Source organism: Coenobita brevimanus, chromosome 112 (genome assembly GCF_032717465.1).
Source record: "Coenobita brevimanus isolate Jiangsu-jjx chromosome 112, ASM3271746v2, whole genome shotgun sequence".
NCBI classification, from domain to species: Eukaryota; Metazoa; Arthropoda; class Malacostraca; order Decapoda; family Coenobitidae; genus Coenobita; species Coenobita brevimanus.
In genome coordinates, this window is record NC_137065.1 from 28,822,720 (window position 1) to 28,846,896 (window position 24,177).

Consider the following 24,177-nt stretch of genomic DNA (forward strand, 5'->3'; position numbering starts at 1 on the left):
GGGCCTTATTCATTCCACTGGGTGTCAGGAAGTTGCATCTATATACACTTGCTAGGAATATTTTGACTTAGAATAAATTGCAGCACTTACAAAGCTTTCATCTTATATTACACCCGTCTGCATTTTCCATACAAATATTTACATACTTACGGGCCTTATTTATTCCACTGAGCATCAGAATATCGCATCAAAATACCCTCGCTAGGTATGTTTCCACTTAGATCATATATATACACTTACATACTAATTTTCCACTTATATTACACCCGTTTCCACTTTATACAACTATTTGCAGATCTACGGGCCTTATAATTACAATGAGCGTCTGTTTGTCGCATTTATTTCTGAGTATCAGCATCCTATCGCATTCGGCTCATATCAAAAGTGCATCAAGGTGTGATACTCGCTGAAACATGGGTGAGTACAGAGACCCACGTCACACTCCACGCACTCATAGCGGGTGTCTTTCCTCTGAGTGGTGGGTCTCACCCAGGAATTGCTACACACGTGACACCTGCTTTGGGGCCTAGGTCTATTTGGCTGGGATGGGATAGGAGTGGGGAAATGGCGGGCGGATATTCCCAGGGGAGTTTGGGCGACAGGGGCAGTGCGGGTGCGGTGTTGGGGCTTTTCAACCGCATACCGGGAAAAAATCTCTCTTGTTAGCTCCCTCAGAAACCCTTCAAAGGTTTCCTGGACTCCTGTTGTCATGGCATGCAGGTGGTGGCAATTCAGAGCAGTTATATCTAGCAAGTGAAAGAAAAGCTTCTTATACCACTTCATCGTGGTCCTGGCACACTCATCCCTGGATATCATTGAGTCTGACTGGTCCACCAGGCGCATGTTGATGTTATAATCTAGGAAACACTCAGGTTTCCATATGTGGTGCCTGTTCTCGCTCCAGTAGTCCACGGAATCAGTACGGTGCTTCAAGGGGAGGTGAACCGTGGACAAGAGGCTGACTTCTCTATTATGGTTCCACACAGTTGCAAATATGTTGTTTGCCTGGAAGAAGACAATCTCATTTCTGTCAAGTTTCCACCCCACCTTGACCATGTGACGCCAGTTCACCTTGACGGTACCACTGATTCCCGTGTCATGCCTGTGTAGGTAACGAGCGAGAAGAGGGCTAGTGTACCAATTGTCCAGGTAAAGGACGTGACCATGATGAAGGTAGTCTTCTATCATTGTCTTTTTACCACTGCTCCCGACAGTCCAATACTTCGATCTTGTATTATGTCTATCTGTGCACCGGTGTACAAGACTATGTCTTGCACTTAACCAGTCCTACAGTCACACATAACAAAGATCTTGAACCAAAAACGGTGCCTTTTGCTGGGTATGTACTGCCAAAATGAAATATTGCCTCTTCACAACACGAGACTCTCGTCTATGACGAGGTCTCTATAGGGATAAAATGACGAACGAAATGTTTGCCTCAGGTGATCAAAGACCAACCTAATTTGCCTCATCATATCAGTGTCATTCACATTTGCAGGATCATCAGCATCGTAAAAGTGGAGGCGACTTAGAATTTGTTGAAAGCGATTACAGTTCATGACTTGGCCAAATACTGGTGTCAGCATAACAGGGTCCCTTGTCCAGTATGCCGGAATTCTGTTCTTTCTTATAATACCCATCAAAAGGACCAGGGCAAAAAATAAAAACATTTCTGACAGGGAGACAGGGTAATCATATATGATAGAATGCCTGCTCCTTGTGCCCAATCTTTCACTCTCATGGCGCTGGCTGCTAGCAAAATGCTTTGTTTGGTCAATTATCTGCTCCACAAGACACTCACTGAAAAGAGGGTGGAAAAAATCCAGCCTGGTGGAATTAGGGTGAATTCCGGGAGCAATGCAGCCAGTGCGCCCCTGCTCAGTGAAGGGGTGAATGATGGGAGAAAAATTACTCCCATCCTCCCAATTCCATGAAACAAATCCCTCGTCCCCATCGTCGCCTTCTTCTGGGTGGGGAGGAGATGCTGGTGGGGGAGGTTGGGGAGGAGTGCAGAGGACTTCCCCACTCACACTCCTCTTCCCTCAGCCTTTACCCTTCCCCTTTCCCTTACCCTTATGGCCTTGTGGAACATTAGGGGGCTGTGGGGATGAAGTCTGGTAATACTGGGGAGCATAAAGACATGCTGGGGAGTGGTTCCTCCCCACCTTTCCCCTCCATGACAACACCACGTGACTCTGCACCCACCATCACTCGCCCACGTGTCTAGGTATTTTCGGGAGCATAAGACGTGCTGGGGAGTGGTTCCTCCCCACCTTTCCCCTCCATCACAACCCCACGTGATTCAGGATGCACCCTTACTCGCCCATGTGATACACCCCGCCGCCTCACACCACCACGGGAGAGCGATGACTCACTCCCGCCACTCTCACTTTCAGTACTCCTCCCTGCAATTTCCCTTTCACTCCCCACTCCCTCCACGGCACTTCCTACCTCCCCAAACAAAAGACTAGGCCCATACCTGCTTGTACGACGTGGTGTGCCTCGGGGCCACGATGAGTGATAACTTTACAGCCGTACCACGTGGCAGAACGTTCCATGGCTCCGTCCTCATCCTTGTCCTTGTCATCAAAATCGGGCTCCACATCATGTTGGGGCTGGCTAGAGGATGTTGCATGTTGTTTTTGTGTAGGCTGACCCTCTCTAGCAGCACGATAAGTCATGTAGCGCCGCTTCCTTGGGGACGGAACTTCCTCGTCACTGCTGCTGCTTTCCACCTCCTCTGGCTGTACATAATCCTTGTCAACAACCTTGTCGTCCATTGGGGAATAGCTGTCGCCTGTAAAGGTGTCCAGGGCGGCTTTGATTTCCTCCTCAGAGAGACCTTTATGCGCCATGTCAGAGCAGGACCATTGCTAACAGGTGAGTGACTGAGCTGCAGGTGAGCACGGATTGCGCTGGGTTGCCGAGTGTCCCTGCCTGGTGGCAGGTAGGAGAAGGTCGAGCGACCATACGTCCCGAAAATCAAGCATGAAATTTGAAAATTTTGCAAATCACGCACCTTGCAAATGCGCGACGTACCAGTACATCGTCGGGACTGGCAAATGCAAAATGTTCCAAAGTATCCATACGTCGATGAGATGCCTCAGGTTTATAACGGCAAAGTGGAGATGAATTTAATAATACCTAAATACTCAACTTTACTTAAAACTGAATGCAGAGTCATAATATCTAAATAAGAGAGACTCTTAAATCAAATTAATTACATAACCATTTATCACTGTACTGCCTAAATTTAGATAACCTGACAAATTTCAGAGTTATCAAATTCCCAGTATAATAATATTTTACTGTTAATTTATAAAATCACTTTAAACTGGAGAGTACTACAATATAACTTCACAAATCAGGCCAAAAACGTGCTAATCATATCTTATTCACTAATCAGATGTTAACACCTAGAAAAGAAGTCATATCTTCTAATCTGTACATGTTTATTTAACCGTGGTATTGGAACTCTAGATGCCAACATAATGTGTGAACTTGAAAAAAAGTCTCTCCCTGATGCCAGTCTAACATTTCCACATGTTAAGGCAAAAATCACGCCACATTCAGCCATCCATAACAATTGCAACATTTTCACAACACAAATTTGCCATTGTCTCTTCTCCGGCCTCATTTGCATTACTCCATCCCCAACTTCTTGCATCATAATCTTGCATTTCTTTCCCTTTCATCTTTCTTTCTACCCTTCTACCTTCCAATTTTTAGAGTTATCTCCCCCTCTAAACCATGGCCCATAAGTTTCCATCCATCACCATTTCTTATCGACAACTTCCAGTTCCCTCTGTCATCCATATCTCTCCAGCTTCATTCTCCCCCTCTTCCCCTTCTCGAGTTTCCTCCTTTCCCACTTCCCTCCTCTTCCATTTCCTTCCTCTCTCATTAACCCCCTCCACCATCCCACTATCTTCTACTTGGACTCTCCTCCACCTCCGCTAACCCCCACCCACCACGTCCCTCCCATTCCACAGTAATTGCTGCAACATAGCCTACTTCTGAAATTTTAGAAGTCACAAGGCCGCAGTGGCTTTGTTTGTTCCCAAATATAGACTACCACTATGACGCACTGGTCATACAGTATTTCTGACACCTTAATTTGATCCAGATTGTCGTCCTTTTTTAACTATTTCTGCATTATGTTGAATACTATGTATATGATATTGTTTTTTCTTTCTTGCAGCACTAAAAAATCAGGGTGCCAGTCCTTCAACTGTCACCAATTCACCTGGGAGTAAATAGCCCCAGGCACTTATGCCACTTTTGATCTAGACCTTTTATGACGTTTCAGTGGATCAAAGTTGAAATCATACAAACACACATTTCGTGAAGTACATGAAATTAGACAACATGAATCTGTACAGTTTATCAGCATAGCGAGGAGGTCTTGAAATGACAGAGATATTTTTGTGAGGGAGCATCCGGTATTCCCTTGGGAATGTTGGCAGTCTTTAATGCAACTCGCACAGTGAACGAAAAAAACAAACAATGCAACGGTTCTATATCCTTCCCATAGTACATCTTCGTGACTGGCATCATATTAGTGTTGTAACTAAGTTTTCAAGTAGGAGAGATGACAATTTTAGGCTAATTTTATGAGGAAAGAGCACACAGATTTGTGGGAGATTGCAGAACGACATAGGAAGTCGGAATTGTTTGATGAAGATTTTAATTCGCATATATGATGGAGTTCGCTAGATTGATGCCTTATAAATGCGTACAGTTTGAGAGAGAGAGAGAGAGAGAGAGAGAGAGATCATTATGCTTACATTAGAGCTGAGAAACAGAACACAGTAATTACACTGGATTTAGCTTTTAATCAGAAGCAGAAGGGGGGATCGGAGGTATGAGGGAATTTAGGGAAGAAAGGAAGCGAAAGAGATATATAAACAGGAAGGTAAGGATACAAAGGAGAGATTTTGGCTGTGCATAAGAGAAGAGAGGAAAAGAAAAAGAGTTACTGGAAGATAATGAAATAACAGAGGATGAGATTATGATGATGAAAGCTGGGGATGGAATAATGGAAAACATACGGAGTAGAGAGATATTAAGTGAAATGAGGTTGATCTATCTATCTCTCCATTGCCAGGCGTCTTAATCCCGTAAGGGGTGGCCACAAACAAATCACCTCCATGTCGCCCTGTTCCCCGCCATTTCACTGCCCTGCTCCCAGCTCACACCCCCCTCTCTCATATACCTCTCCACGCCATCCAACCATCGCATCCTTGGCCTCCCCTTCCCTCTCCTTTCGTCCACCTCACTCACATACACTCTCCTCGTCAGTCTCACTCTCCATCCTCTCCACATGGCCAAACCACCTCAAAGTGTTTCTCCTAACGCTTCCTATCACATCCACATCCACACCACAACCCTCTATCGCTTCCTCATTTGTCAGTCTGTCTCTCCAAAGGACTCCACATGCTTCTCTCAAATAACTTATTTCGTCTGCTCTCACTCTTGACTTCTGTCCTTCCAACAAGGTTCAAACTTCACTTCCATACGTTAGAGTTGGTATCACAGTACTGTCATGTAGTAACTTTTTCACTTCCATGCTCACTTCCCTGTTTCTTATCACTGCTTTCAAGAAACGAGCAACCTTTCTTTCTTGTTGTACATTTTCCAGCACTTCACCTTCTAAACTTCCATCCATACTCATCACACTACCCAAGTACTTAAATGTATTCACATTTTCCATTTCCTCCTCATCCAACCTCACTGTACATTCACTGTCTTTACTTCTCTTGAAGACCATAACTTTACTCTTCCCTACACTCACCTTGAGATTTCGTTTCTTACACACTCTCCCAACCTCATTCACCAAGCCATGCAGCTCCCCTTCGTCTTCACTTAACACAGTATCATCTGCAAACAACAGTACAGGGAGTTTCCAAACACTGCCCTCTCTCATTATGGCCACTCCAACATCCACTGCCCTACCTTGTATCTCTTTTACAATCCCATCCATATTCAGATTGAACAACCATGGGAACATGACACATCCCTGTTTCAATCCAACCTTCAAACAGAAAAATTCACTCAGTTCACTACCCACATGCACTGCAGCCTTAGCCCCCTCATACATACTCTTCACGGCATTCAGCAACTTCCCATCTACTCCATATATTCTTAATTCTTTCCACAAACCTTGTCTATCCACCCTGTCGTATGCTTTCTCTAAATCCATGAAGGCCGCAAGAAACTTTTGCACTGAAGATCTAAGAATGAGGTTACCCTTGACATGAAAAAAAATAACAAAAAATATTGTCTGCAAAATATATCAATCAAGCAGAGAAATGCGCGATTTAAAAGAAACATAAGTTGCTCTTGGCACTGGAAAAATAAATGCAACAGAGAAAAGTAACGAGCAAAATGATAATTGTTAGATAAGGTTACGAGAAAGACAGAGAGGAAATAAGTGAATTAATGTCAGACAGAATTAGTGAAATATAATGTGTCAAAGCTCAACTGAGAACACAAAGTAAATGTTTATGGATTTAAAAAGCGGGTAAAGCCAGTGCTATGGTCGGTGGTCAAAGTCAGCTTAAGTAAAATGCATTATCCTTGGAAACCATATACTGAGAGGAATAAATGGGAAGGGTACCAAGTTAAAGAGAATATATAGCATGGGAATACAGGTACAGAGATAAACGAATATACTAATAAGTGGTTACCTTATCTTCAGCTTCTTGTTGGTGACAAATATATAATTAAATATAGTCAATGGTTAAGTGACAAAATACAAGGTGCTGCACAGACTTACCCACTTGAACAGAACCCTTTTCAATATGGGTTGAATTTGATGCTGATGAATCAGATAAGTGAGTTTGATGGGTTATCTCAACAAAAAGTGCAAATTAATTTTGATGAAAATTGAAGTCATTGGTTTACTTCTTCATCAGTGAGAATGAGAGCAAGGACTGCTAACAGCATATGTGCAATAAGTTGTCCGAGTCTGCTCAGAAAAAGGTAAAATCACTCTGTGTAACGCAAGCCACTAATGGTCACCTGCTAGTTTTCCCTATGACAAACAGCCTATTAGTTAAGACTGCAGTCTATAAGTAATCATCAACTGGGTTCATAAAGGTAATCCAATAGCCCTGTTACCCGGCGAAAATTTAAAATTGTGCAAATTAGGGACCTTGCAATTGATGCACGTTTATATACGTCAAAGGGACTGACAGTGACAAAACGTGTGGATGTATATATACGTCAACGGGATGCGGCGGGTTAATAACGGTTTTAGGGAATGTATGTTGTATGAATAATGATAACTTGGGGCTTACATGTAATTAACAGGAAGTATGTATTGTACGTATTATGACGACTAGGAAGTACAAATGACACATAAAATTAATCTGAGGTAGAATGTACTGAAATATATATAAAATGTTGTTGATTACTCTGTACTTCTCTATACATTTTCAACACAGCAAATAATAGCATTTTGAAAGAATTTCAGCAGTACAAAGCACTGCTGCTAGGAAACGGCCTAACTATGCCAAAATCTTGATGACCTGCATACTCACAAATTCACTGCCCTGCAAGCAACATGTAATGTGCTGTACGTACACACCCAGCTATATCCTTCTCAAGTGAGAAGTGGGAATTTGGAAAAATGATTAATGTTATAATACTAATACTTATGGGATTATTCTCGCATCTGCCTTCAGTACCTTTTGTTGCCATAACATGCCTTTTTCTTTCTCATATTGCACTGCTCTCATTCATACCTTTATATGAAGGAAATGGCTGTATGTGAGGAAGTTTTCTTATGTTGCTTTAGAAGCGTGTGAGCTACCATGATAAAATGATTACCATTAAGTTGCTGTAACTGGGCAGCATTCATCGAAGTTAACCCTCTTGCACTCTTTCGATGCCACCTGAGTCCAATCACTTCCAAGTACTGAGAGACAGCCTCTCGCCAGCCCAGACCTCTCTCTCCCCACACTCCTCACCCAGTGATTCATGTGGTATCAGAAACTGGTTTGTCATTTCATTCCCCTGCCCTTATTATAACTGTTGTTTTGAAACTGGTTTAAGTTATTAATTAATGAATGATCTTCCTAATGAACGAAAAAAAAAAAAAAAAGGAATTACCATATTGTATCATTCACTTATTTATTCAATGCCCATTTACTCACAGACATATAAACATTTCGACAGTGATACAGAATATTGTAGAGCATTTATGTGCGATCCATTTCGTAAAAAGACGACACTTCTAGCTATGCTACAAAATTTTTTATAGCATACGGAATAACAATAGTTGTTCATCACGCCTGGCCACTCTGAGTGAACTGTTTCCTATTATTTCATTCTCGCCTGCCCAGACCTCAGGCTCCCCACATTCCTCACTGCATTAAAAATTATTACAATCATTTCATTCCCCTGCCCTAATTTTTAACGGTATTGTTATGAAACTGATACATGTTACAAATGAATAAATGATTTTCCTAATGCATGAAAAAAAAAAAAAAACGGATATACACACCATACTTTATCGTTCAGTAATGTATTCATTTACTTGCTGATGACATGTTATTTTATATCCTTAACTTCAGACAGTTTTAGTCAACTTAGAAGGATGCTATTGTTGAGAAATGGTAAATGAATGCTGTATGTAACACATACATTTAGAAATGTCTCTCCTATCATTACAAAATAATTTGTTGGTAAAAGAACTAGGTACATAACTTGACTCAAGGGGTTAACTCACTTTTGTGTGTGTGTGTGTGTGTGTGTGTGTGTGTGTGTGTGTGTCCGACTCTGGGCATAGGCTTCACAGCCTGCTATCAAGGCCCAGCAGTGCTCCTACATACTATACACCTCTACATGTCACCACTTCGGTGTTAACACCCACCGTCCACATTGAATACATGCTAGGGTGTCTCATACAGGACTGGTGTATTGGTATTAGCGGGGGTATTTTAACGACATGTCGGCCGGTCTTCTGGTAGATCAGTAAAGCCTGATTTAATGAAATTCAAATCCTTAAACTGTTCCCTGCCCCAGCGGGGATATGAACCTGGGTCCGTTAGAACGCAGGCCACATCTCTACCGAAATTTTGTTTCAAGAACACAGTAATTGACAATGTTGCCCGTCTTTGTAAACCAGTCCAAAAATATTTGCACCATATTTCCAAGCACGTCCTCATAATTTAAGAGATACAAAAAGCAGATGTTTCCGCACACGTTACTTTTTCAGGTTTCCTTCAAGAAACCCAATGAGAAAGCAACAGAAAACTGTTTGAGCACATCATATTATGAATAGAAGTTTAGCAAATGTGTGATGCTGGACTCATATTGGTTGTAGGCAAAATGACTCTTGGCTGTTAGTAGAAAGCATTTGAGACTTTAAATATTAATCTGCATATTGCACCTGATATCTCAGACATGTTTATATACGGCAGATGAAAATATTTCACAAACAACAATATATGCTGGCTTGATTTAGTAGATGAATGTTTGACACCCCACGAGAAAAAGAGAGAAACGTTGACTTATGTTAAATAGATGTGAGAATACAAGAAAAAATATATTTCTTGTTACAAGAGATCCGTGAGGACAAGAATAAAAAAGAACAAAGAAAAGAGAAATAAAAGTCGATGTGGTCAAGCATAAATTAGTGAACTCAATTTCCTTACTGCAGCCGAGACGGTGACCCTGCTTCTCTTCTAGCCATTAAATATTCAGGAAATATTTACCCAGGATCCAGTGTCAAGATTTTTATGGAAGAAGTTGGGAGGAAATGGAAAATGCATTAAACCTTGACTTATATTAAATTGTGATTTCATTATTGATTATTCTGAGAAAGGTATTCAAATTTCTTGATTAGAAAATATACTGTGTGTAAGAAACAGCATTATTATTATTATTATTATTATTATCATTATTATTATTATTATTTTTATTGTTATTATGTTGTTGCTGTTGTTGTAAATTCAAAGTAGCTTTATTCAGGCTTGTATTTTTTTCTTTTTTTCTTTTTTAACTAGAGGGGTTACGTAATAGCCTCCACCAACCATTTCACTCCAGGAAATTTCCTATGAGAAGAACAAGCATCATTCACATTTAGCAAGAATGAAAAATGTCCTGCAAAAAAAGAGATAAAATACTCTAAATAACTGTGATTAAATGATTGACTGCACTGAGGAATACATTCAAATAGTTTGACTGAAGATGCAGCATTATAGGCCAGTGGGATAGGTCAGTTGCTTATCGGCAACTTGTGATATACAGTTGCTCAAGATTCAGCCTTCAGCCTGTGTGTGTGTGTGTGTGTGTGTGCTTCGACTCATCCTAGGCTATTCTGATGGATATGAATGAAACTTTCCAGGAAAGTTCGTCTGGTTACACCGAAGGTCTTCCTCTACAAGAGTTTTCTAATTATGAGTTTTAGGCGGGATCAGTCCCCCCTCAACAAACTGAAAATTCTCAGAAATAGCTAGTGAAAGGAAGACAGATATGGCTTTAATTCCTCAGCACATGTCGAACAACAGACTGTCATCTGGAATGCAACATTTGGGGGGCATGAACCCCGCCCAAATGATTCATGGGTGGGTCAGCAGCCCTCTAAAACACAGACAAAAAATAAGAAACGGAGAAACGTGACATGGGTTGCAACGAAACTCCTCAGGTCAGTTTGTCTGGTTCCTTGGTAAAATTTCGCACCATAAAAAAATTTCCACCATTGTCTTCAAGGGGATTAGTCTCCCACACTTATAAAGGATACAAAACAGAGGAAGGTGGTCAGATAGAGCTTTCGTATCTTAGTACATATTGCTAGCAACCACCACCACCACAATCACCATCATCACTACTCTCTGTGTGTATCCTGGAATATCACCCCTTCACATATGCCAAAGTTGCTATTATGTGGCCTTTACATCGGGATACCGGCTTCTGTCATGATGCGGTAATATTATTTTGTAATTCTTTCAAGGCAACATAATATCACAAAACTGGTTAGGCAGTTTTCATGCTTTCCCAGAATGCACAGGAAGAAACTGAACATCTACCTTAGCAATAATATTTAAAGTAGGTACATATTATCTTGCTTCATAAAGCAGATTACAGAACAGATTTATGAATTTACATTATTTTCCTGCCGACATCCCTTTCTATCTCGTTTGGCAGAGTTTCTCAAGGCAAACCTAACTCAAATATCAGTGACGTCTGTCACAGTTGTATTTCTTTACTGAATGCCTGCAATATATTAATTTTCTTTCCTCTGCCTTTACATTCCGATCTGTAATCTCTTCCTTTTCCATTTCGCTCACTTTCCGTCATCTGCTTCCCACCTCATCGTCTCATTTTCTTTGTCTCCATTCTTCCTCGCCTTCTTTCTGTCTTCTGCTCCTTACATACTATTTTTTCGTCGTTTCCCTTTCACATACTTAACCCTCCTTCTTCCATTTCATACCCATATCCTTCTTGTTCCACTCTCTGCTTTTGGTCTTCAGTTACTTCTTTCTCTTCCTCATCAACGTTCTCTCTCTTCATCTGCTCATCTTTCCCATTTCTCTTTCCCTCTCCATCCTCCTTTGTTACGCGTTTATCCCTGAAATCAACGAAATCATCTAGAGTAAGTAAAAACAGAATAAAATGACATACTCGGACTGAAAGGGTGAAGGAGCCCCAACCAGATTTTTACATTGTTGCCTTGGGACCTGAGGCTCCCTGTCATCCTTTATGATAAAAATATGGAAGGTTAATTAGAACTTCGTGGACGTTTTGGTGGAGAGAGAGAGAGAGAGAGAAGTACGGTCTCTCTGCGTCTGGTTAGAGAGAGAGAGAGATAATATATATATCTATCTATCTATCTATATATATATATATATATATATATATAGATATATATATAGATAGATATAGATATATATATATATATACACACACACCCTCTCGCACACGATAAGTTTCAGTAACTTTTCCGGGGCACAATTTTATCCGCAAAAAAACGTATTGTCGCCTTATTTTCGCCATCCAAACATCAATATACTGCCATGAAACCTATATTTCCTTATTCGCCGATGTTTGTTCTAGCTGATAAGCACAAAAAAACAAAAAAAGGAAAACACGAATAAAACTACATTAGGTGGGCCTGAATAAACATCTTGCAACATCAATTTCACTTCCCAACATCACCATTCGAATGTTTACCATCATACAGAAAAATTTTATTAGAAGTTTTGATAGAGAATTTCATCAGCTTTCTAATGAGAAAGTCTGGTTGTGATATGAGTTGTATTTTCGAGAAAAATAGCAAAAAACTGAAAGCCATTTTTTAAAAATCAGGGAGCTTTTCTGAAAATTTTTTCTCACACACCTTATGTTTTTATTGCATAATATTGTGCAGAATTTCACGATCCTTCTCATGAGTACCTGAAAGTCTTGATACGCCTCATAGTTTCTGAGTAAATCGCAAAAAACTACTGAGTACTCACAGCCGTGCTGCACTTTCGTCATGCTCGCACAATAATCATTATATTCCCGCCATTTCATCAGAGATATTATATTATTATGTCCTGAACATACGTAGAATTCACTAATCATTATCATGGTTCTTACGGGATATCGATAGAGACAATAGTTTTGGAGTAATTGGACGACAAACAAAGAATACTCCTCCTCGCCTGCAGGCGAGATAAAAACAATCTTTCCCTGCCTCACCCACACCTACATATTTTTGCTTGTTAGGTTTTATTAGTTTCTTTTTTTACTCAAAGTACACACGTAAAATATCATCAGGTTTTTGATAGTGCTCTCAGAAACTCGACATGACCACTAGTCTTTGCTTCTGATACTGAAGGTGAACTTTCCATCTCATAAGTGTGTAGGTAAAAAAACAATACTTATTTGTGTGAAAAATACAAAAACTATAGAAATAGGTCAATATACAAATCAACAAAATACGGAGAACTCACTTCCTCCAGAGGTGTTGAGATGCTGGCAGGAACTTGAAATGTTGCTGGAAGATAGGAGTTATGTAGTGTGTGAGTGTGGGTGAGTGTGTGTGTGTGTGTGTGTGTGTGTGTGTGTGTGTGTGTGTGTGTGTGTGTGTGTGTGTGTCTGTGGCTATGGCATATTTTCTTCTGTCCTTGCAATACATTTGCCTAAAACACATGCGATGCACACAGTAGATTTCTCCATGAACATTCACTGCATGACATACGTATAATATATATGTGACTGTGGCATATTTCTTATCTCTGATACTTGCGCTATGTTTTCGCTAAGTTAGTCATTGTATGCAATATTTCTCGGTGAACACTCGCTGCACTATTTTATACGTATGTTTCACACTAAACCATACGCAATATAGCACTGTCTGAGATTGTTACAATACCTTTTCACTGAAGTCTGTGATTGTGTGGCATATTTGTTGTCTCTGATACTTGCGCTATGTTTGAGCTAAGTCAGTCAGTGCATGCAATATTTCTCGATGAACACTCGCTGCACTACTTTATACGTATGTTTCACACTACACAATATAAAACACTATTACATGATTCCATCCCAACCACCTCTATTATTCCCTTCCTGACTCCATAGCGTACATGACCATCTGTTTCCTTAGCGACTGTTGCATATCTCTATGGTGTACATAATGCCTGCTATGGCAGGTCAGTTATTTCACCAATCCAGGCACTATATGTTTCACAAATATAAGTATTGGCGTCACTATGAAAAGGTAAAATACTCATTATTTATGGGCAGGGTGAAGGAGAGTGGAAACCCTGTTATTACAAACCAGACCTCTGCCTCTAGGCCTAACGGCTGATAATGAGCCCCAATGCTTTACAAGCAATATATCTATGTTCCATAGACACAATCACTTCCCAATATATTCAAAAACACTGTACAATCACATATTTCAATAATGGCTTCTGCCTCAGGTGGGAGGGGGGGAAATGGCGGGTTTAAAGGGATGACTGACAGCTGTGCAACCCTTCAGCCCGCCTTGTCGCGAGATACTGAGGTTTTTCTGCAATGCATTGTCTCATCAGAGCAGTCACATTGTTGCCAATATCTTACCTCGGGAGAGACATGCGCCCGCTAGAACACACCAAAGTTTGATGCAAATCCGCTGAAAACTTAATTTTTGGCGAGTATTTTGTGTGTGTGTGTGTGTGTGTGTGTGTGTGCTTAGGAACGCGATTCACGTGTCTGTGCTTCTTCCTACCAAACCACTTGGAATGTGATTCACATTTGTTTGCCCGAGAGGGTATATATATATATATATATATATATATATATATATACAGGGTGTAATGCGACGTATGACAAAAACTTACACCAATGATCTATCATGTAATTTTGAGTATATTTTGTTCTATAAACATATGCTCTCTGCGACCCCAGTTTAGTACCCAGCATTCAGCTGTTTTGTGTAAAAGCTTCGTGCCTTGCATGTGCCATTCGGTGAGAGCTTCGCAGGGCGACGGGAGACGAGTATTATTAGCTTATACTGTACTGTACATGAATATCCCATATCCTATCAGTACACGCGAGTTTTAAAATGAAACTTTACGTAGTCATTTGATTCTTTAACATCGTCATGCATTCATGCAATTCTTTTGCACAAATCGACTGTAATTAAGGATTAAATTCAAATTTTATGTCTTGCAAGGGAGTAGGAAAGGAGGGAGGACAGGCTGGTGTGTTGTTGCCAGTTCGTAATATTTGGTTTGTAGGATGATGCTACCAGCATTATCATAACACCCACAGCTCATTCAGTGAAAAAACGTTATTCCTAAGGGAGATTAGCCTCACTTTAAGTCAGGAAGAATTTTATTTATCACAATTATTCTGCTGCAAGTAAACGTGGCGCCCTTGGGTAACTTCACCTGTATTCCTCTCTGGAGCACTGGCATTACCATCTCAGAATCCATAAAATAAATACACGATATCTGCATATTCTTCATTGCTGTACGTACGTGGCATGCTGTTTCATGAACATGTGAAGCTGAACCCGGTGAACAACAGAACGCGGAGAACAGTATTTGCAGTGTGTCCTCCCCTGCAAATGTTCCCGTTCAAAAATGACAGTGGACGCAGGGTTGCCAAGCCCTTATCATCAATCTCGCTAATTTAGTCCAGAAAACTTGCTAGTATGTCGCTAGATAATAAACACTGCAAAACATTGCTAGAAAATACGATAAAATCTCTAGAATAGCACCTCAAAATGGCAAAAATATCCAGAATGTAGCTAGATATCATGTTGCCAGATGTTAGTGCCGCAAGTAGAAGCAAAAAATAGGTCTAGCTGCACAGCCGTCACATTGGCAATCCTGTATCACTGTTCTCGCGTCAACATTATATGAAAAAAATGGTGCCACGTTTACTTGCAGCAAAAAAAATTGTAATGAATAATAATATTACTCCTGACTTAAAGTGATGCTAGTCACCCAGTACAGTAATGTTCTTTCACTGAATGTGCTGTGGGTGTTATGATAATGCTGGTAGCATCATCCTAGAAATCGAATATTACGAACTAGCAACAACACACCAACCTGTCCTCCCTCCCTCCCTACTCCCTTGCAAGCCGTAAAATTTGAATTTAATCATTTATTACAGTCGATTCGTGCAAAAGAATTGCATGAATGCATGACTTAATGTTAAAGAATCAATAGACTACGTAAAATTTCTTCTTAAAACTCGTGTGTACTGATAGGATATGGGATATTCATGTACAGTACAGTATAAGCTAATAATACTCCTCTCCCGTCGCCCTGCGAAGCTCTCACCCACTGGCATATGCAAGGCACGAAGCTTTTACACAAAACAGCCGAATGCTGGGTCCTAAACTGGGGTCACAGAAAGCATATGTTTATAGAACAAAATATACTCAAAATTACATGATAGATCATTGGTGTAAGTTTTTGTCATACGTCGCGTTACACCCTGTATATATAGATATATATATATCTATATATATAGATATATATAGATATATATATATATATATCTATCTATATCTATATATGTATATATATATATATATATATATATATATATATATATATATATATATATATATATATATATATATATATATTCATTTATTGATTTATCAATGAAGAACAGTTCTGGTGAAGTCATTAAATGCAGAGATAAGAGGGTGAAGAGAATTGAAGAATTTTACAAACAGCTGTATGCATCAAAGACAGTAGCACCAATAGCTAACTTTTCAGGTGAAACAAGTGAAATACCTGAGATAACACCAAACGAAGTAAATATTTCTCTTAATATTTTGAAAAGAGGGGAGGCTCTGGGAGAAGACTGAATAATAGCAGATTTACTGTTGGATGCAGGAGTAGATGTACAAAACAGGCTTGCTCATTTATTTACTCAATGCATAAGAATGAAGAAAATTCTCAAAACATGGTGTAGTGCAAATGTTATTTTAGTTTATAAAACAGGCGGCTCAAAAGATCTTAGTAACTATCGACCCATTAGCTTAGTATCAGTCATTTACAAACTCTTCACTAAAGTCCTTACAGACCCATCCATCCATTGCCAGACGCCATTATCCCAAACGGGGTGGCCAAGGGCTTAGAGTTAATTGTTTTACAGGGAGGGGCACTAATCCTCCACCAACCCCACTTGACACGTAGGGATGCCAACAGCATCTGGTGTTCCCAGGCGGTCACCCATCCAAGTACTAACCAGACCCAACGTTGCTTAACTTCGCTGATCGGACAGGAAGCGGTGTACTGAACGTGGTATGGCCATTGGCCAATAACATATTTGGAAGAAAACCAACCTCGTAAACAGGCAGGATTCTGAAGCTGGTATATGACTATTGATCATCTACACACAATGTATCAGCTAATTGAGAAAACTATGGAATATAATAAACCACTGTGCTTAGGTTTTGTTGATTACAAAAAAGCTTTTGACTCAGTGGAGCACATAGCAATTATAAATTCATTGCGAGAACAAGGAGTAAATAAGAACACAGTAAAACTTCTCGAAAACATATACAAACAGGGAACAGCTATAGTTAAATTATATAAAGACCCTGAAAGAATTAAGATTGGGAAGGATGTGTGTCAAGCAGATACAATTTCATCAAAATATTTTACAGCATACCTAGAAAGTATTTTCAGAAAGCTAGACTGGCAGAACAAAGGGGTAAACATAGATGGAGAAAAGCTAAACCATTTAAGATTTGCAGATGACATTGTCCTAATCTAAGAAACAGCAGAGACACTGTAAGAAGTGTTAAATGACCTGAATAGAGAAAGTCTCAAAGTAGGGCTAAAGATGAACAGGAGTAAAACAAATGTTTAATCCACATACACCAAAGAGCATCATCAGGATAAGCAAAGAAATCTTGAAGAAGTCAAGAAGTACAATTACTTGGCGCAAATACTAAAAACATAGAATGATCCTGATAGCGATATTAAAAGACATATAACAATTAGATTGGAGGCTTATGGTAAACATAGACACATTATGAAACGTATCTTGCAAGTATGTATAAAACGAGAAGTATATAACGAATGTATAATTCCAGCTATGACGTACGATTGTGAGACCTGGAAACTAACAAAATCGTTGGAAAATAAGCTAATCCATTCCCAGAGAGCAATGGAAAGACCAGTGTTGGAAAAGCTTTAAGAGACAGGAAAAGGTCAACTTGGGTGAGAGACTAGACTAAAGTCAAAGACATTATAGAAGAGAACAAAAATGGAGGTGGGCAGGCCATTTAGCAAGAAAAAGGGATAACCGATGGAGCAAGAGGCTGAATGACTGGGCATGAAGAGATTGCAAGCGTAGCAGAAAAAGGCGAGGCTGGAGATGGAGAGATGAGACAGAGAAATTAGAAGGGAAACCGTGACAGAGATTGGCTCAGTCAAGGATTTCGTGGAGATGGTTTGGGGAGGCCTTTGTTCAGCAGTGGACTTGTAATGGCTGCTGCTGCTGCTTCTATATATATATATATATATATATATATATATATATATATATATATATATATATATATATATATATGTGTGTGTGTGTGTGTGTGTGTGTGTGTGTGTTGCTATTACTTATACGATGCAATTTAATTTAATCATTCACGACGCAAAAGATTTGATACGTCTTTGTTTATGTTTTCAAACCTGTAGTAACAAAGCAAAGCTCACATTAATATACGGTACTGTACATCTATATGTGTTTCCAGTAATACCATGAAGTAAAATGAATTGGCCAGGACCCAGGTGGAGCTGAGCCTGGGTTACTTTATTGACCTGCTTTGTCTTCTTTCACGTCATCCTCCTGGCATTTTCTTCTGATTTCCTTTTCCGTCCTCACTCTATTTTTCTCTCTCTCTTACTTTTCCTGTTGCCCTTTATTCGCCATCTTCTATATTCTTTCCTCTGTCTTTATTGTATCCCGTCTCCTTTGTCCTCTCTTATGACGTCTTTGGATTATTTTCTCATCCTATTGTTTTTCCATACCTTAGCTTTTGTTTTTCCCTGTATCTCTTGGTTTTAGTTGCTCTCTTGTCTAACACTTTTTTTCACCGTTGTCTTGTCTCTGGCTTCGCTTTGGGTGCGGCCACACGTGCTCCAAACGTGTGATCGACAAGAGGACAAGAAGCTCAAGAGTCAGCCCAAAGTTCTGGCTCGGATATTTCATCCGGTGTTTCCTTTCATGTTGCAGATCACATCATCTGGGCAAGTGGGCCGCACCCTTACGTAGTCTTTATTTCCTTACCCGACTTTCTTCATCTCCGGTCTTCTGCTGCTCCTTCTCTACTGTCTTTCCCCTGACATCTCTCTCTCTCTCTCTCTCTCTCTCTCCTCTCACATCACCTTCCAGCATTTTTTTTTTAAATCCTGCTTTCCTTTTCACTTTTCTGCTGCTAGCCTTTGTCTCTCATCACTTTCCCTACTCTGTTCTCTTCTCTCAATCATGTATCACGCCATCTGTTTTTTGTTTTTTTTCTCCTACTTCCTGAAATTTATCTTTTACCTCCACCAGATGTCTCTTTATTCTCGTCTTCCTCCACGTGTTCACCCTCTTTTCCACCGACCGATGGTAAGACTTGTGTTAGGGCGCGGTGGCCACTGACAGACAGGTGGTAAACCGGCAGAGGGGGAAGGAAAGAAATGGGAAACAAACTCTCTTGAAGAAGAGTGGAAAGTAAAGAGTGTAAAACTATTGAGAAAGGCGGGAGGGATAAAGACTATTGCTGTGAAAGTTTTTTTTTTTTTTTTTCCTTGCGAGTGTCCCGAAATACAAGACCAGGAGCGGGAGGGAGAACTGAGAATGAAGAAAAGAGGAATGTAAGCAGTGGTGATTAAGTGAACGAAAGTAGTTATATCCTGCCTACCACTACACAAGCGTAGTAATGGGCAGGGTTGAAACCGGACCATCACCCTCCTCCCCCCCACCACCACCCATCCAGCCGTATTCCTAAACACCTTGTAATGGACATATCCATTGCGTAGTACTGGCCATGCCTTCAAGCATTCCCTACTTCAACCCACGTCCAGGTCTAAGCACATGTAGCCCTGGACACTTTGTACAGTAGACCCTTGTTATCCGCGAGGGTTAGGTTCCAGAGATCCCCGCGAAAGGCAAATTCCGTGGACACTCATCATCTCAAAATGGCATATTCTTTCGAAATAAGCTAAGCACATCCTTGAAAAAATAAAAACATACCTTAAAATATTACAAATACATATTAATACTCACCAAAAGACTGTGTCTTTTCATAACCTTCATACAAGATGAAGATTGCTGTATGAGGATGATGATTGCTGTCTAGATGACGATGATTGCTGTATGATGATGACGATGACTGTAGTGCAGTTCCTACAGTGCCAATGTGGTGAGGCAACGAGATGTGTTGCTTCACTGTAGGTAAGCTGTGAGTCTAGTCTGACCCTTTTCTATGCCAGTGATAACACCTTATGCTCTCTCTTTGGGTTGGAAGGATTGCTTTTGTCCTTTACTTGTTTCTTGGGGGCCATTTTTCACTTACACAATGAAAGTACAGTAGAGTTGTAAACACGAGAAGGGCGACGATGACGTAAGTGGTGTTTCCAGTAAGACTATCGGAGTGGCGGGAATGCCCATGGGTGCAGGTATGCTAACTGTAGCAACAAAAGAATTGCGTGTTGTGCGTCAATTTCTAATTAAGTTACAGTGTATATTACAGTATTAAAATAAGTTTGATCCGTGGAAACTTAAATTCGCAGGTGCAAATTCCGCGGATAAAAGGGTCTACTCTGCCCATCCTCATTATTAGGTCACATACGGCCTGTCCAAATATATATGTAGGGATGAAGAGTTTGGGGTTGATTTCTGATTCCCGTGGAGGCTGGTGAAAAACTGACCAGAGTAGCCATGACCAAAACTTTCACCTGGCGAAAGACTCTCTCTCTTTCTCTTTCTCTCTCTGTCTCTTACTCTCCATTCTGTTTTCTGTCTAATTTCTTCTTATTCTCCACACCACCACCACTACTATTACCTGATTTAAGAAACGTCTTTTCATATAAAGGACAAATAAAAACAAAGTGAAACATTAATCAAATAATTTTTGTCCTATAGCATCACTCAGGTACGGTGGGATCCGCATTTTTAAAAGCAAAATATCATGGGTATCTTGTGTGGCTCACTCTGTGTTTCCAAATGTTACAAGTAGAATTTAATGGTACTATTATTACAACAATTAGAAAAATACTTACTGTCTGTCTGTTTTTCTCTCTCAACTATCTACCCCTCACTAATGACCGTAGGTTATCAGATTTTGACCATTTGTCACTTAGGCTGTCACCTGGCGAAAATAAATAAATCTCGAGCACTCCTATGATGATTGTGAATGATAAATATCACCAAAACAAATCTCTCCTCCCTCTCTTTCTCTGCTTTTTTCTTAATCTCTGCCTTTTACAGTGAAAATCACCCTTCAACTAGAATTTTACGTCTTTATTATTATTATTATTATCAGTAGTAGTAGTAGTAGTAGTAGTAGTAATAGTGGTAGTAGTAGTAGTATTCACAACTGGAAAAATAATTACTCTCTTTTTGTCTCTCTGTCTCTCTTTCATTTATTCTCTTCTTATTACTATAGTCAAAATCAATATTACAGCTGAATTAACGACAATTAATATTTACCATGATTGGAAATAATAATTAAACAAAATGAAATGGCTAAGAATAGTAATCTCCCTTGTGAGTGTGTGTCTGAAAAAATCTGACCACATCTTGAAAGTATCTATGAAGCTTACAGTTGGCAACTGAGACTCTCAGGTTTATAAAGCCACCGGTAAACTCTGTGGGGCTCCCTTTCATCATGGTACGTCCAGAAACCCGCTGCGAGAAGTGTGGCAACAAGATTAGCATCAAGATCGCACATACCTGTGTGAAATGCCCAGGTTATGAGCGATTTATCAACATATTTTACCAGCGTTATCACAGACAGTCCTGTTTACAAGGTAAGTAATCATAAACACTGAAGAGTGATTATCCCATATACCTCTTCTTGTTAATTTGTTTCACAGTATCATTGTATGCGACCTTCATGGATTTGGAGAAAGCATTTGTTAGGGTGGATAGACAAGGATTGTGGGGAGTATTAAGTAATACGTGGAGTATATGGGACGTTGCTGTAAGTCGTGAAGAGTAGGTATGAATGTGCTAAGGCTGCAGTGCATGTAGATAGTGAACTGAGATAAATTTTTCAATTTGAAGGTTGAACTGAAACAAGGATGTGTCATGTCTCCATGGCTGTTCAATCTGTATATTGATGGGGTAATAAAAGAGATACAAGGTAGGGTAGTGGATGTTGAAGTGGCCCTAGTGAGGGAGAGCAGTGTTTGGAAACTCCCCGTACTGTTGTTTGCAGATGATACTGTGTTATTAAGTGAAGGCGAAGAGGAGCTGCAAGACTTGGTGGATGAGTTTGGGTGAGTGGAAAAGGTGAGGGAGGGCAGACCAAGGATGAAATGGGGGATGGAGTGGAGAGGTATATGAGAGAGGGGGTGTGGGCTGGGGTCAGTGTGATGTGGAGGCGATTTGTTTGTGGCCACCCCTTACGGGATTAAGGCGTCTAGCGATAGATAGATAGATAGATAGATAGATAGATAGACAGAAATTATCAGGAAGAAACCTTAAGGAGAAAAAACACCGCTGTTCACAGGTGGAGTAGGGGGAACTGCAAAGCAGTTAAGACGACCCTATCTCCCTGGAAACACAACAGCTGATGATGATGATGGTGCCACTGCCCTTACAAGTGCGGAGGTTGTGGTCACACCCTCTACAAGCAGGGAGATTGTGACCACAGCCTCTACGAGCTGTGAGGATGTCCCTACGCCCTCTACAAGTAGGGCCGATGAACAAGCACCTTCATCATCTATGGCATCAAGCTCAAGGTCAATTTTTTATGGCCTATTAAAGGAGGTCAGATTTACTCCTCCAGGAGAGTACTCTCAGGACCCTGTAGTGTTTTTAACAGATTTTGCTACATTTTTCAGGCATATGCAAGCACCATCTGTTGGTATATCCTTAGTGCTGGCAGTTGTTTTAAGACGGGAACCTGTTTTAGAAGGGGAAGATACAACCAGAACTGACTATATTCACACACCACGAGTTTCCCATACTCTCAACACTATAGGACAAACACTGAGGCGCTGAAACAGTACATATTAAATCATATAAAAAATGTTCTGTCAGACACAGAGGGGAGTGGGTTTATTATAGACTACACCAAATATTTATAAATAAACATAATTAAAAACGTTGTTCCTTAGTCTATAGGTACATACAAGTGCTCGTGGGCCCTTCGGGCCCCTCGCACTTGCTCCTCCAGAGGGCTCTCGTGCTGCTATAATATATTTTAGTTATAGCTTTGGGCAAAAAATTCTACAGAGATCGTATGTCGAGCGCCAGGAGTAGCGTTTTTTGGTCAAAATGTGATTGCTCATTATATATAGTAAAAGTTTTTCAATCGTGATGGGACCAAGTTTTTTCACAGCAGCGAATTTTTTGCGATTTTTGTGCCAATTTTGGTGCGATTTGAATCTGTAGTTCCAGCTGTCCAAAACACACACACACACACACACACACACACACACACACACACACACACACACACACACACACACACGCCTATTGCTATAGTATATTAGATGTATAATTCCCCACTGGTATGAGAGGAAGGAAGTATATATTTAATCCTCGACCTATAACAGGAATAAAGATGCTTGTATAATACAGTGTTTGGCTGCTCATAAGATATATTCTATCCATAATAAGTGGAGGGATATGCAGCGTCGAGTGGATTCATGGGAACAATGTAGTACTTTGATAAAGTTTCCTCGAGGGAAAGAGATTTCTTGGTGCTCCCTTGATCAGTTAGAAACTCAAAATCAAATATGTATTAATATTTATAGCCTGAATCATAAACATCCCTACGACTTGGTTACAGTCAGAATAGGGAGCAGGAAGAATGACGAAGTAAATTTACATTTATTAGACAACAAACACTGTCGTCTGATAAAAGATTTAAAGAAGTTTCTTCAGGATTTTCTGCATAAACGTCTACTATGAGTCCCTTCCTAGGTGAAGTTTGCTCTTCGGAATTTACTGGGAAGGAGGAGAAGATTTCACATTCTCATTATTGCTGCTCTCGACAGAAAGAAGTAATTCCTGACCCAGGTTCCACCATTAAATTAAAAAAATTGGTGGAAAACAGTATCCCCTGATTTTGTGTGCTTCTGTGATTTTGAAGCCCAGCTGAAGGATGGGCGTGATAAAGATCATATTGTCAACCCACATCACGCTATAGCATATGCCCATATAATTGTGGACAGAGATGATAATTTAGTAGATTCATATACATATGTTGGACCTGATGCAGCCACACATTTCATAGATAAAGTAACCCTCTCTTGTGAGCGGTTACATAGTCACCACAAAATTAATTTCCCATCCATATAACACACAAGGATGAGGAAAACTTTCAAAGGCATATGATGTGTCTGTTAAGTGAGTCAGTATATATTAACGGTAGCGATGAACACAGACACCATCTCCATTATAGGCAATTTTAACAATTATGTAGGGGCTCTGTGTAGGAAATGTAATATGTTGATGACAGATAACTCTAATAGGCTAATTACCATAGCTCATAATTCGTCCTATGGTTTGGGG

The 24,177-nt window shown here is 40.1% G+C and overlaps 1 non-coding gene across 1 annotated transcript; it reads right to left on the reverse strand.

The window, feature by feature from the left end:
- Positions 1-16,640: 16,640 nt before the first annotated feature.
- On the reverse strand, positions 16,641-16,759 carry LOC145418196 (5S ribosomal RNA). The gene has a single exon (XR_013900651.1). It is a non-coding gene; the product is annotated as a 5S ribosomal RNA (ribosomal RNA).
- Positions 16,760-24,177: the final 7,418 nt, after the last annotated feature.